We start from the raw sequence: 12,932 nt of genomic DNA on the forward strand, positions 1-12,932 counted from the left end.
CTTCCACCACCCCTCTCTTTGGACCCGGTGGCTAGTTAAAGTGTACCTATCTAAGGATAACGATATTACTGTACAACTTGAAAGAAAATTTTGGCATGTCAAATGCATGTTTCTCGACAATTTTGAGGTAATTGACCATGATCAAGTCCCTTATATTTTGAGAAATCTTGTCACACAATCAATATTAAAAATGATTGATTTTATCAACATTAAATATTGACATTATACATTTATATTACCCACTAAAATGTAGGCTATTCAAAGACAAGGTTCTTCCGAGTGATAATGTATTTCCAGGTCGTTGCAAAGAGGAAAAGCAGTTGTTCAAAATGTTGGGTGTTGAATACATATCATATCATGCATGTGTGAATGATTGTATTCTATATAGAGGAGAATATGTAGACAAAGAGATATGTCTCAAACGTGGACATGGAAGGTACCATAAATAAATAAATAAAAGAAAAGTAAATCACATGGTTCTTATCATAATATATTGAGGCGCATGCCTAAAATCCTGAGGATTCAAAGGTTCTTTCGTCGCAAAGAATTAGTTCTGTTGTAGGGACGACATGCCTCACACAGAATTGAGTCAAGGTTTATGTGAATCCTTGTAGATTCAATAACCATGAAGCCCTCAAGAGCTCCAAGAGCCTAATATCTGCCATGATGCCTTGAGTTGTCATAGGGTGGGCACCCTCCTCAACCAAAAGTCTAGAGAGTCTATCACAATACTCCATCTTGAATATGACAGTAGCCCTGCATGGCCAGATGTCTGTTTCCATCTATGCTCGAGGATGTGCCTCACCTGTTGTAACCTTGGGCATATCTGCATCTGGATCCGGTGGGGGAGGAGGCACGTCCCCAACAAATGTGCCAATATATACAAAATACATAATAGAGAATAATAATTAGGCAATTTAATAAAACAAGTAAAAACCATGATAGAATCAATTTTATTGTAATTAATTAATATAATAAAATGAAACTAGATTAATTTAAAGAAAACAATAATATTAACTCTATCATTTATAGGTTCATCCTGTGTGAAGAGGATCTTGGGACACTCTCGCTAGTCTAAACTTGTGTAAGGACATGACACCAAAAAAAACATGTGGTCATGTTGGGTGTGGAGCCTGATTATCTTCTTTATTTAGAGGTATCAATGCATTGGACCCCAGTTCATAATGTGGCAGCAACGCTACCCATAATATTTGTGCTACAAGTGGGGTCCAAGGGGGGTGACTATGATCTTTGGGAGCCCCCCAAAAGCAAAAAATAGATGTAAAAATGCCTTGTAAAATTTTGTAATTTCGTAGTCAATCTGGGCCGTTCATTAGGCGGATATCTGACAGTAGAAGTTATGTTTAATTTAGGGCTTTTTTTCGCTAGAAGGAAACCCCTCACTATATATGAGGGAGTTGTATTGTGTCTATGTAGATCTTTATTCTGAGTGAGAAACAAAGAGGAGATTGTGCGAGAGAAAATAGGGAATTACAACGGACCTGCTGTAGGTTGTATCTCTTCATTTTGCTTGATAATATAAAAGGAAGGACTAGTTGTTTCTCCATGGACATAGCCCAAATTGTGTGAACCGTGTATATCTGTGTCTCTCTTGTTTTATCTGTTTTCTGTGTTTTTGTTTTTGCAATATATTTAATGTGTTCCATTGCTCTGTAATATATATAATTTTCTAATAGGTCATCCTTACTTCCTAGTAACCCCAACGCTTCGGAGGGAATCCTGGTTGGATATTCCAACTAGCCCCTATTGGGCATCATCTTAACCCACATGTGCATTGACAACTATTGTAGTGGCTACAACCACCCTCCAAAATTTTGTCCTGCACCAATTTCGGAGCCTCCCTTGAAGAGTTTCACTTGATGAATGCACACATTCTGGTTCACTCCATGAGCTCGTGCGAGTCTTTACATACACCTTTCTTATTCATTGCATTCAATTTTCTCCATGCTAATGTATAAGTCATGCTTGCGACCATGTTTTGGTTATGCTCAAAGTCCTTGCTTCATATGTGCTTGTTTTGTTCACTATGAAAGCATCTATCGCACTCACACATCGAGTCACATTCAATGTCGCGCAATCATCCTCTCAATCAATGAACACTTAATCATGATTGTCATTCTTGTCACTTGCACCATCAGTCAGTCATGTTGAATATGTGTGTCCAGATGGTTTGGTTCATTTCGTAGTCAAGTCATGTGAGTGTGTGTTTGTATGATCACCTATGCATCTTTCGATCATTCACACGGTTAGTCATTTTTTCTAAAGTTCTGATGACCAGACTCCCCTCTAATAGACAGATCCTCACCCCACTTTTGACTAGATTGACTGTTAACCAGAACAACGCATAAGCACTAAGCTACTCTTTTCAAGTTGCGCTGCCCGCAAGCAATCAAATCAACTACCGTTCTGACCACCTAGACAGTCGGACTCGACAGTCACACTGGGATTGAATCCCTTCAAAAATTGCACAGAGCCCATTGACCTCACTTGCTCAATTGACTGAAAAAATTATGCAGATAGGTCGGACAAACACTAAGTGCCTAATCTGAAAATGAGATCTTAAAACAATATTAAGGTATTACAGACTCATGTGCAGAAATTCCTATATTACTTAGTGCAACGGATCAAAAAGATTGCGAATAATATAGACAATGAGCAGTTAGAAACACATAACATGCACACACATTAAAACAACAAATAATCAAGGAGTTCACCAGACTTCCTCGCTACGTCTCCTACTCCAGCTTTTAGTGGTGACCTCTCCATTATGTCTTCAAGAGCAGATTATTACAAGTGTGAGCTCAAATCACGTCTCAACACAACAGTGACAGAACAATAGGGATTTACTTGAAATCCTCAAGTCCACGAGAGTACACATACTCTCCCTCTTTCTCTTTGTCTTTTATTATCTCTTTGTCTCAGCAACTGCCCACTCTGTCTCTGACATTGAGTGGCTTTTAAGTCTATCGGCGCTTGTCTGTTCGTCTCCCCTTTTGGGCTCTCTGGCTCCTGACCTCTGTCCATTCAAATCCCCTCTGAGCGTTAAACAATCATTGTAAAATGCCTTCAGGTATGGTGGCCACCTGTTTCTAAACGGAAAGGACCACTGACGCGGTTGAAATCCACAAAAAGTTGATTCTCTGTTTACACAGAGAAATACTATAAAAAAAATGAAAAATCTTCCAAGTCGGACTTCAAAACAAATATCAAGTCCGACCTATAATCCATCAGGTCCACTATTATATTGCTATCATAATTTGCAAGTCGCGGTTTCCTTTTATTTGGGTTTATAATGGAAAAACCCCAAATACATAGAGAAACCCGACAAATGGCTTTATATTGAAACTCAAAATTTATCAAGCCGCATCTATAAACCTCGTCGGGTCTGGCTTAATGCATATCACATATCTTCCCTGATCCTCGATCTCCAATCGGCCTTATCGGCTATCGTCGGGTCGGCGTGTCGCATGTCGCATAGTCTCAAGTCCTTGGTGAGTCCTCCCTTTGGCCGTGTTTCGATGCGATTAGATCTCGGCCATTGGTCTTCCACCACCAGATCAATGGATGAGATCTTGCCTGCTCAAACGATGTTGATAGACAGTCCTCTACCATTGATCTACATGTAGTAGATCCGATGGTCTGCGTTGATTTTGGGTGGACAACTTGACCGAATCTTAACGATTCTTACGAACTTGATGGAGTTTATAAACTCCCAATTCATAAAAGTTCAGGTCCGCTCCCTACGTTAATGCCCAATTATCTTTGTGCCCGATATCCATCGGATGATTCAGCCTCCAGAACCTATGGTCGGTGGGTACCCAACATGCAAACTATTTAACTGTTGTTTGATGCGATATGGTGGTTGATCTGGACCATTGATCTATGCTCTTGATCAACGGCCCTCATTAACTCACACTGATTGTTGTCGTTGTTTTAAAAGGTCGTATTCGTTTAACATAAAACTGATTAACGATATATATATATATATATATATATATATATATATATATATATATATATATATATATATATATATATATATATATATATATATAGATATATATGCGATGAACCACATTATTTCCTCTGGATGTGATAAAAGGCTTTATTACGATATATATATATACATGGATGCTCGATAAAAAGGCCACATTTTCACATTTTTTTATACATTTGAAGACTTAAGAGGGTTTTCTAAGATCCATTTTGAATCACGCCTTCCCACTGAAAAGCTTTTGGACCACCAAAAGTTGGTTTTTAGGCATCGTTGAAGTGAGGATACAGCTCCCTCACTTGTTTAACTTCTATCCATCATGATTTGCTCATATTTGAACCTTTGAGTCCTATCCTCATGTACTCAGCATCCCCTCGACGTGTAGTTCTTACCTTCTTGTCCAGAACTATGTCTTCCTACAACTCATTGAGATATTCAGGCAATAGATCCTTAATAGAAGGCAACTGACTTCGCTCTTCAGGATCTTCAATCATTGATGATTCATACAATCTCAATTTTTCTTCATTAACGACTGAATAGATCTGCATATAAGTTGGTAAATCAAGGTGAAAAGCATTTTCACCAATTTTATCAAGTATCTTGAAAGGCCCCTACCTTATTGGTTTTAGCTTCTTACCTTCACCTTGCATTCTGTCTTTGTTGATTTACAGCCAGATTTGATCACCAACTTGGAAACTATGCTCAAATCGATGCTTGTCATGACTTTCCTTGTACTTGGCTTGACTTCTTTCCAACTATTCCTACACTGCTTGGTGAATTTCCTGGATTTGTTCAATGAACTTGGTTGCTTTGTTCACATCACTATGTCCATCAACTGCTATGTCTTTACCAAAGACAAAATCCAAGGGAGACTTTGGTATATAACCAAAACAAGTCTCGAAAGGAGATCTCTAAGTAGAAGAGTGCTTGGCACAGTTGTAAGCATATTACACATAACACAAATGCTCATCCCAAAGCTTGGGATGCTTGCTGCAATAGCCTTTAAGAAATTGGATCACTGTCCTATTGACCACCTCTGTCTGACCATCTATTTGTGGATGAAATATTGTGCTCTTCTTCAATCTGGTGTCCATTAACTCCCATAAACTTGACCAAAACTTCCCAACAAATCGAGAATCTTGATCATTTACAATAGAAGTGGGTAAACCAAAGTGAACCCATACATTCTGAAAGAACAACTTCGTTGTTTGTTCAGCTGTAACTTACTTGTTACAAGGTATCAAAATACACATTTTACTAAACCTATCCACAACAACATACAAATAATCATGACCTTTTCTAGATTTTGGCAATCCCCCAACAAAGTCCATGGAAACACTTTCCCAAGGAAGAGAAGGAAGTGGAAGTGGAGTGTACAAGCCTAATTTTCTATTACTAGGCTTGCTTGTAGCATACATAGTACATACTTTAATATATCTAGAAACTGTTTCATGCATTCTTGGCCAATAACAAAACCTTTGCAATTGTGCAACTATTTTACTTACACCAAAATGACCTGATATTAGAGAAGTATGTGCTTCTCGAATCATGTTAACTCTTTCAGTTTGAGGAATGCATAACTTTCCCAAATGATATAAGATTTGGTCCTTTACATAATAATCCAATTCTTCTACTTCTTTTCCATGACTCAAAGTTGCATATACATCTTTAAAATCTACATCTTGAGCATATTGTTCAATGTAACTTTCATGCATTACTGAGTTATGCTTAAGTATAGTAGATGCATTTATGATTGGTCTTGATAACATATCTGCAACCTTATTATGTATGCCCTTCTTATATCTAATGACGAGATGAAATTGTTGTAGAAAACCCATCCATCTATAATGTCTTGACTGCTACAATTTAGTTTGTGAGTGCAAATATTGAAGTGGTTGATGATTTGTATGTATGATTGTTTCTTTACCCATTAGGTAATGTTTCCACTTTTTCACACTTTGTACTAATGCATACAATTCTTTATCATATGCGGGATAATTAACTACTGCAGTAGTAAATGTCTCAGAATGATAGCATATGGGTTTACCATGCTACATGAACACTGCTCCCATGGCATAGTCAATGGCATCTGTTTCAATCTGAAATGGATGTTCAAGATCTGGAAGTGCTAGTACTGGTGTTGTACTAATTTTTTCTTTTAAGGTGTTGAAGGCTTTCTGCTATTTGCCTCCCCACTGAAACACTTGTTTCAATCCTGTTAGGCATGTAATGGAGCTGCAATCAAAGAAAAGTTAGCAATAAACTTTCTCCAATATTGTGCTGCTCCTAGGAAACTCTTAACCTCTTTAGCACATTTGGGTTTAGGCCAGTTCGCAATGACTTCAACCTTAGAGGTATCTATCTTCAATTCACCACTCCCTACAATATGACCCAAATAATTTAAATATGTCTTGCCAAATTCACATTTTGACAGCTTCACATAGAGATTTTCTCTTTCTAAAACATCTAAAGTCTGCTTTACATGCTTTACATGGTCTTCCCATGTCTTATTGAAAACAAAAATGTCATCTAAGTAAACAATTACAAAATCATCAATAAAAGGTCTGAGTACATCATTCATAACTCTCATAAACGTAGCAAGAGAATTAGTTAAGCCAAAAGGCATAACCAACCATTCATACAATCCTTGCTTTGCCTTGAAAGCAGTCTTCCATGCATCTTGTTCTACAACTCTAACCTGATGATAGCCACTTTGCAAGTCTAACTTAGAAAAGTAAACTGCTTCTTTCAACTGATCTAATAGATCATCAATACGAGGAAGAGGATAATGATTCTTGATCATTATTTTATTCAGTGCTTTATAATCAATGCACATTCTCCACGAACCATCTTTATTTCTCACTAGCACAATTGGAGATCAACATGGTGATGTGCTTGGTCTTATGAACCCCTTATCGAGCAACTCCTGTACCTGATTCTTTATCTCTTCATTCTCTAAAGATAATAACCTTTTATACCTGTGGCTATGACTATTGTTTCATCACCTGAGTCTGTCCCCAAGTCTTTCTGAATAGCAGCAGTAGTCCTTTTCTTCCTACCATCGAACTTCTTAGGTTTCAGCTCTAGATGCAAAGACCAGCAGTGTGCCTCATCGTGTCCATCCTTATTGCAATGATTGCATGAAGGTTTTTCCTTCTGTAGAGAGTTTGTTTTCCTCTCCTTCCATTTCAGTTTCTTATTTTCCTTATTCTTGCTTACAGAGTGTTTAGATGATCCCCCAACCTCTGGGTTCACATTCTTGCCTCTAGCTTCTAGATGTGTAGCAGAAACTAATACATCATATAAGCTAGTCGGATTAAACATGAGAATGGTATGCTTCAAATAGCTATGCAGACCACCTATATAATTCAACAAAGTTTCAGGTGAGTCTAGAGATATGCCTAGAGTTAAAGCTCTTTTCTAAATTCCTGAGTATAACTTTGTACACTTTGACCCTTTAACTGGCGAAGAGTTTGCCAACTCATCATTGCGTTTTGCATATAAGCTAAAGGATAGAATTCTTTCTTTATGGCAAAAACAAATTCATTCTAGCTAGAAAGGATTTTACCATGTCTTTGGAGATCATCTTGTGTCTTACCTTCCCACCACACTAGTGCAGTTCCTCCAAATCAAAGGCTAGCTAGTTGAATATTTCTCCTTTCTAAATCAATGTTCTAAACCCTATAATATACATCGATCTGTATTATCCATTTATCTATCTTTTATGCATTTAGTTCTCCATCATAAATTGGAAAATCAAACTTCACATCTAATTTAGTCAAAGAAGTTTTCTTCTTTTCCTTATCAGGGCTAGGAGATGAGGATGATGAAGGTGAGGGTGGAGGAGATGAGGGAGGAGGATTTTCCCCTTTCCCTTTTCCCTCTGGAGGGGCAACTAGAGAAGGTTCCTATGCTCCTTTGTCTAGTTTGGGTATTGATGTGCTTTCACCTTGACCCTTCTTAAATTTTTGATACATCTCTTCCACCATGGCTTGCATGGCCACAAAAACGTCCATGAACTGAGATTCTAATTCGAATGGAGTTTCTTCCGCCATTCTCCTCTGAGGATAGACTCTTCATATCTCTGGGTTAGCATCAACAAGTTCTCCTTCTCCTAGTTTGATCTTTGACCTAGTTAGCATTCAAAATCAAGCAAAATCTTGTCTAACCTTAACAAAACCAAAACCAATAGCTTTGATACCACTTGATTTGAAAATGAGATCTTAAAACAATATTAAGGTATTATAGACTCATGTGCAGGAATTCCTATATTACTTAGTGCAATGGATCTAAAATATTGTGAATAATATAGACAATGAGCAGTTAGAAAAACATAACAAGCACACACATCAACATAGCAAATAATCAAGGAGTTCACTAGAATTCCTGGCTATGTCTCCTGGTTCAGCTTTAAGTGGTGACCTCTCTATTATGTCTTCAAGAGTAGATTATTACAAGTGTGAGCTCAAATCGAGTCTCAACACAACAGTGACAAAACAACAGGGATTTACTTGAAATCCTTAAGTCTACAAGAGTAAACAGACTCTCCCTCTTGCTCTTTGTCTTCTGCTACCTCTCTGTCTCAGCAACTCCCTGCTCTATCTCTGACGTTGAGTGGCTTTTAAGTCTATCAACGCTTATCTGTTCGTCTCCCCTTTCGGGCTCTCCAGCTCGTAGCCTCTGCCTGTTCAAATCCCCTATGAGCGTTAAACAATCATTGTAAAACGCCTTCAGGTATGGTGACCACCTATTTCTAAACGGAAAGGACCACTGGCACAGTTAAAATCCCCCAAAAGTTGATTCTCTGTTTACACAGAGAAATACACTAAAAATAATGAAAAATCTGCTAAGTTGGACTTGAAAAAAAATATCAAGTTCGACCTATAATCCATCGGGTCTATTCTTATATTGCTATCGTAAGTCGCAAGTTGTGGTTTCCTTTGTATTTGGGTTTCTAATGGAAAAACCCCAAATACATAGAAAAACCCCATAAATGGCTTTATATCGGAACTCAAAGATTATCAAGCTACATCTATAAAATCTGTCAGATCTGACTTATCACATGTCACATATCTTCATCGATCCCCGATCTCCAATCAGCCTTATCGGCTATCGACGCATCAGCGTGTCGCATGTCGCAAAGTCTCAAGTCCCTGATGATTCCTCCCTTTGGCCATGTTGTGATGTGATTAGATCTCGGTCGTTGGTCTTCTGCCACTAGATCAATGACTAAGATCTTCCCTGCTCAAACAACGATGATAGACAGTCCTTTGACGTTGATCTACACGTACTAGATCTGATGGTCCGCGTTGATTTCAGGCGGACAACTTTCCCGACTCTTAATGATTCTTATGGACCTGATGGCTTTTATAAACTCCCAATCTATAAAAGTTTGAGTCTGGTCCCTGCATTAACGCTCGATTATATTTGCGCCTGATATCCGTCGAATGATGTAGCCTCCAGATCCTATGGTCAGCAGGTACCCAACATGCAAATGGTTTAACTACCGTTTGATGTGATATGGTGGTTGAGCTAGACCATTTATTTGTGCACTTGATTAACGGCCATCATTAACTCACGCTGATCACTGTCGCTGTTTTCAAAGGCCATAGTCATTTAACATAAAACTTGGGGTTTTTTCGATGCGATAACGAAACCCCATACACACACACACATATATATATATATATATATATATATATATATATATATATATATATATATATATATATATATATATATATATATATATATCTATATATATATATATATATATATATATATATATATATATATATATATATATATATATATATATATATATATATATATATATATATATATATATATATATATATATATATGGATGCTTGATAAAAAGGCCACATTTACCCATTTTCTATATACATTTGAAGACTTAAGAGGGATTTCTAAGATCCATTTTGGATCAGTGCCCATCCCTGTCTCATTCAGAAAATTGCACAGTTTTCCCAGTCAGTCATCCAGATAGGCAACCAGCTGCTCATCCAAGGAATTGCACAGTTTTCGTGAGCAAGCCTTTTGCTATCCAGTAGTCTTGTCAACTCAGAAATTATGCAGAGATGATCAGTAGGCTGACTTCCCAGCTTCAATGCAATTTCCCCGCTAGTAGCTCCTAGCAGTAGACTGCCAGTTCCCTCTAGGATTTGCATAGTTTTTGTTGCCAGTGAATGAGCAGCCAACTACCAGTTCCCTTTGTGAATTACACAGTTTTGGCTTCTAATGACCCCAACATCAAACTTTCATTTCCCTCTGGGAATTGCACAGTTTTGGCTGCCAGTCTCCCGGGCAGTTCCTCCAAAAAACTACACAATTTCTATCTGTTGACCCTTCATGCTACTCAACCCATTCCTCTGGAAAATTGTGCAAATATGGCTATCTAGCCCCGCTACCCGTTCATTCTAAAAAATGAATAGAGCATGTCTGCCTTCCCTTCCTATAGCCTAGACTATCCCTCCCAAAATTTGTGCAAGTTTGCCTCCCAGTCGAGCCAAACCTTGCAGACAGTCACTGTTGAATCATATTTCCTGTCTTCATCACTCAGTGACTCTTGTATAGTTTTCATTAGTAGTTCCCAGAGCCATCATCCTGCTTCAGAACCTTGCTAGCTCTCCCAGTCACCTACATTCGAAATGATCATGTGTCATGGTAGACTAGAAGGTTTTGTATTTGATGTCGTCTCATCATGAGTGACTGTAGGTACATGTACACCAACAAACATGACAAGACGATGAATGAGATGAAGGGAGCACATGCAGAAGGACAGGTTCACTAACAGGAAAATGAAAAATACATGCGAAATGAACGACCACGACGAACATGTACCTTCATGAACAGATAAGCTTGTCAAGCCTTCCAACATGCAAGCAAGGAACAACATGTTAAAGCTTCAGCAAGGGAACGAAGGACCATCGAAGACTCCGTGCACTTTTCCATGTGGAGGTGAAGCTATGAATACACCATGAAGACATCCATCACCCAGTAGCACTGTAGCTCAACATGCACTCTAGCAACAGCATGAATCTACAAGCAGTGTCATGTCAAGTCATGTCGAGTGACGTCATGAGTCATGTCGCCAACATCTCCACTATGGGCTTGTTGTCAATCAATGTGATGTAATGTGGAAGTCGAAGAGACCCACTTGCTGAACAAAGAGTCATGTAAGTAAAAAATTCATGGAAGTCAAATGGTCATGAGGGTAGTTGAACAACGACAAGGGTCAGTTTCACCTTTGGCGATAAATACCCCCTCATTTGTACCTGTAAAGGACTTTTCACCTCAGCTCCTCCCACATAGCGAAGACAATCTGTAATATTTTCTTTGAGGAGTAAGTAGTGGCTCCAATGCCCTGCACTTGCGCTTAGTGATGTATGGTGTAACTATATGTCTTGTAATTTTCACTTAATTCAGAAGCCTACTAACAAGCCAGCACATTTTTTCACATGTATTGTATCTATTGTAAGATTGATCTTTAACACTTATAATGCATGTTTCTTTAACCTATGTTCTACATCTGAATTGTTTCATTTGTTGTAATGCATAATCTATTAATGGAAATGTGTTGTATATGTTGTTAACGCTGTTTAGCCCATGTAGACTGCTCTCCAAAACATTAGATAGACCTTTCACATGAATCTTGTTGTAAAAATCGTTGCACTCATTTGGACTGATCCGTTGAGTGTTGTACATGTTATCTTACCTTGTATGTTGTGACTATCACATCCATGTGGACTGCTTTTCTGGAAGCTGTGCATGTCCTCTTATGTTGTGTGTTCCTAGCAGGGTTGGGACTTCTCCCAATTGACCTGGAACTCACTCTCACCCTCTCCCTCGACAATGAAAGAACCATTGACATAAGTGACACTTACACTCACCAGGCACATGAACCTCACTTCTCAAAGACAAAGAAAGCCACTCTCTTGTGCTGACAAGAAAGAGTTGAGGAAAATCTTTAAGAGAATTGAAACTGGGCCATTGTACCAGATGGGAATCCTACACCAAATGGTGTGAGGTATAGTTGGGACTTCATACCGGGGAGATCCCCTGAATTTTGGTAGGTCCAGAATCGTCAAAATATCTGGCGCTAGAAGGAGGGCAGCTAGTGGTATACGGCTAAAATTCCCCTTACATTCACTCATCAACCATATGGTCAAGGCAGTAACTCACACTCCCTCTCACCTACACGTGACTCTGTAGTTGGTTACTCCTCACCTCCCAGAATTGAACACGATATTTCATATCCACATCTTTGCTCCATCCATCCCATCATTGGCTAGTTTGTAAAAGAAGTTGGACTGATCCTAGGTGTACAACATCTTCCACACACATCTAGGAAGCCAAAAACCACTCCCACAAGAGTTGTTGTATCATCTGTGGAGGAAGCGGTCCTTACCATGCTTGAAGGTCTAGAAGAAGCTATTGAAGATACAGAGGAACCTCCAACCTTCCTTGATGACGAGTAAGGCACCCTTGTGAGCTTGGGATCAGACTCTGGTATAGGAGGCGAAGGGGAAGGCAACGAAGGAGGTGGAGGTGGAGATGAACCGACAGACTCAGATCCGAAACCATCAAAGTCCAAAGGAGAGGAAGAAGAGGAAGAGGACGAAGAAGACGAAGAGATGGGTGACCCAAATATTGAATGGATGACTCAGGGACCATTGGCTCTCCTAGCTGTTCTGCACAAGATGCCGAAGCAAGCAGAGATAATGAACATCAAGTTCAACCTTGACAGCACAGTGAAGGCAAGAGACCACTTAGACAACTTCTACCTACAATTGTAGACCCTTGAGGTATGTTATGATGATGTAGAATGTAGACTATTCACATGCACCTTGGACAGCCGCGCAGCTGCCTAGTATCATAGCTTTACACCTAACTC

Source organism: Pinus tabuliformis, chromosome 3_2 (genome assembly GCF_031772625.1).
Source record: "Pinus tabuliformis cultivar Carrire ecotype Pingquan chromosome 3_2, CPIR1, whole genome shotgun sequence".
Classification (NCBI taxonomy): Eukaryota; Viridiplantae; Streptophyta; class Pinopsida; order Pinales; family Pinaceae; genus Pinus; species Pinus tabuliformis.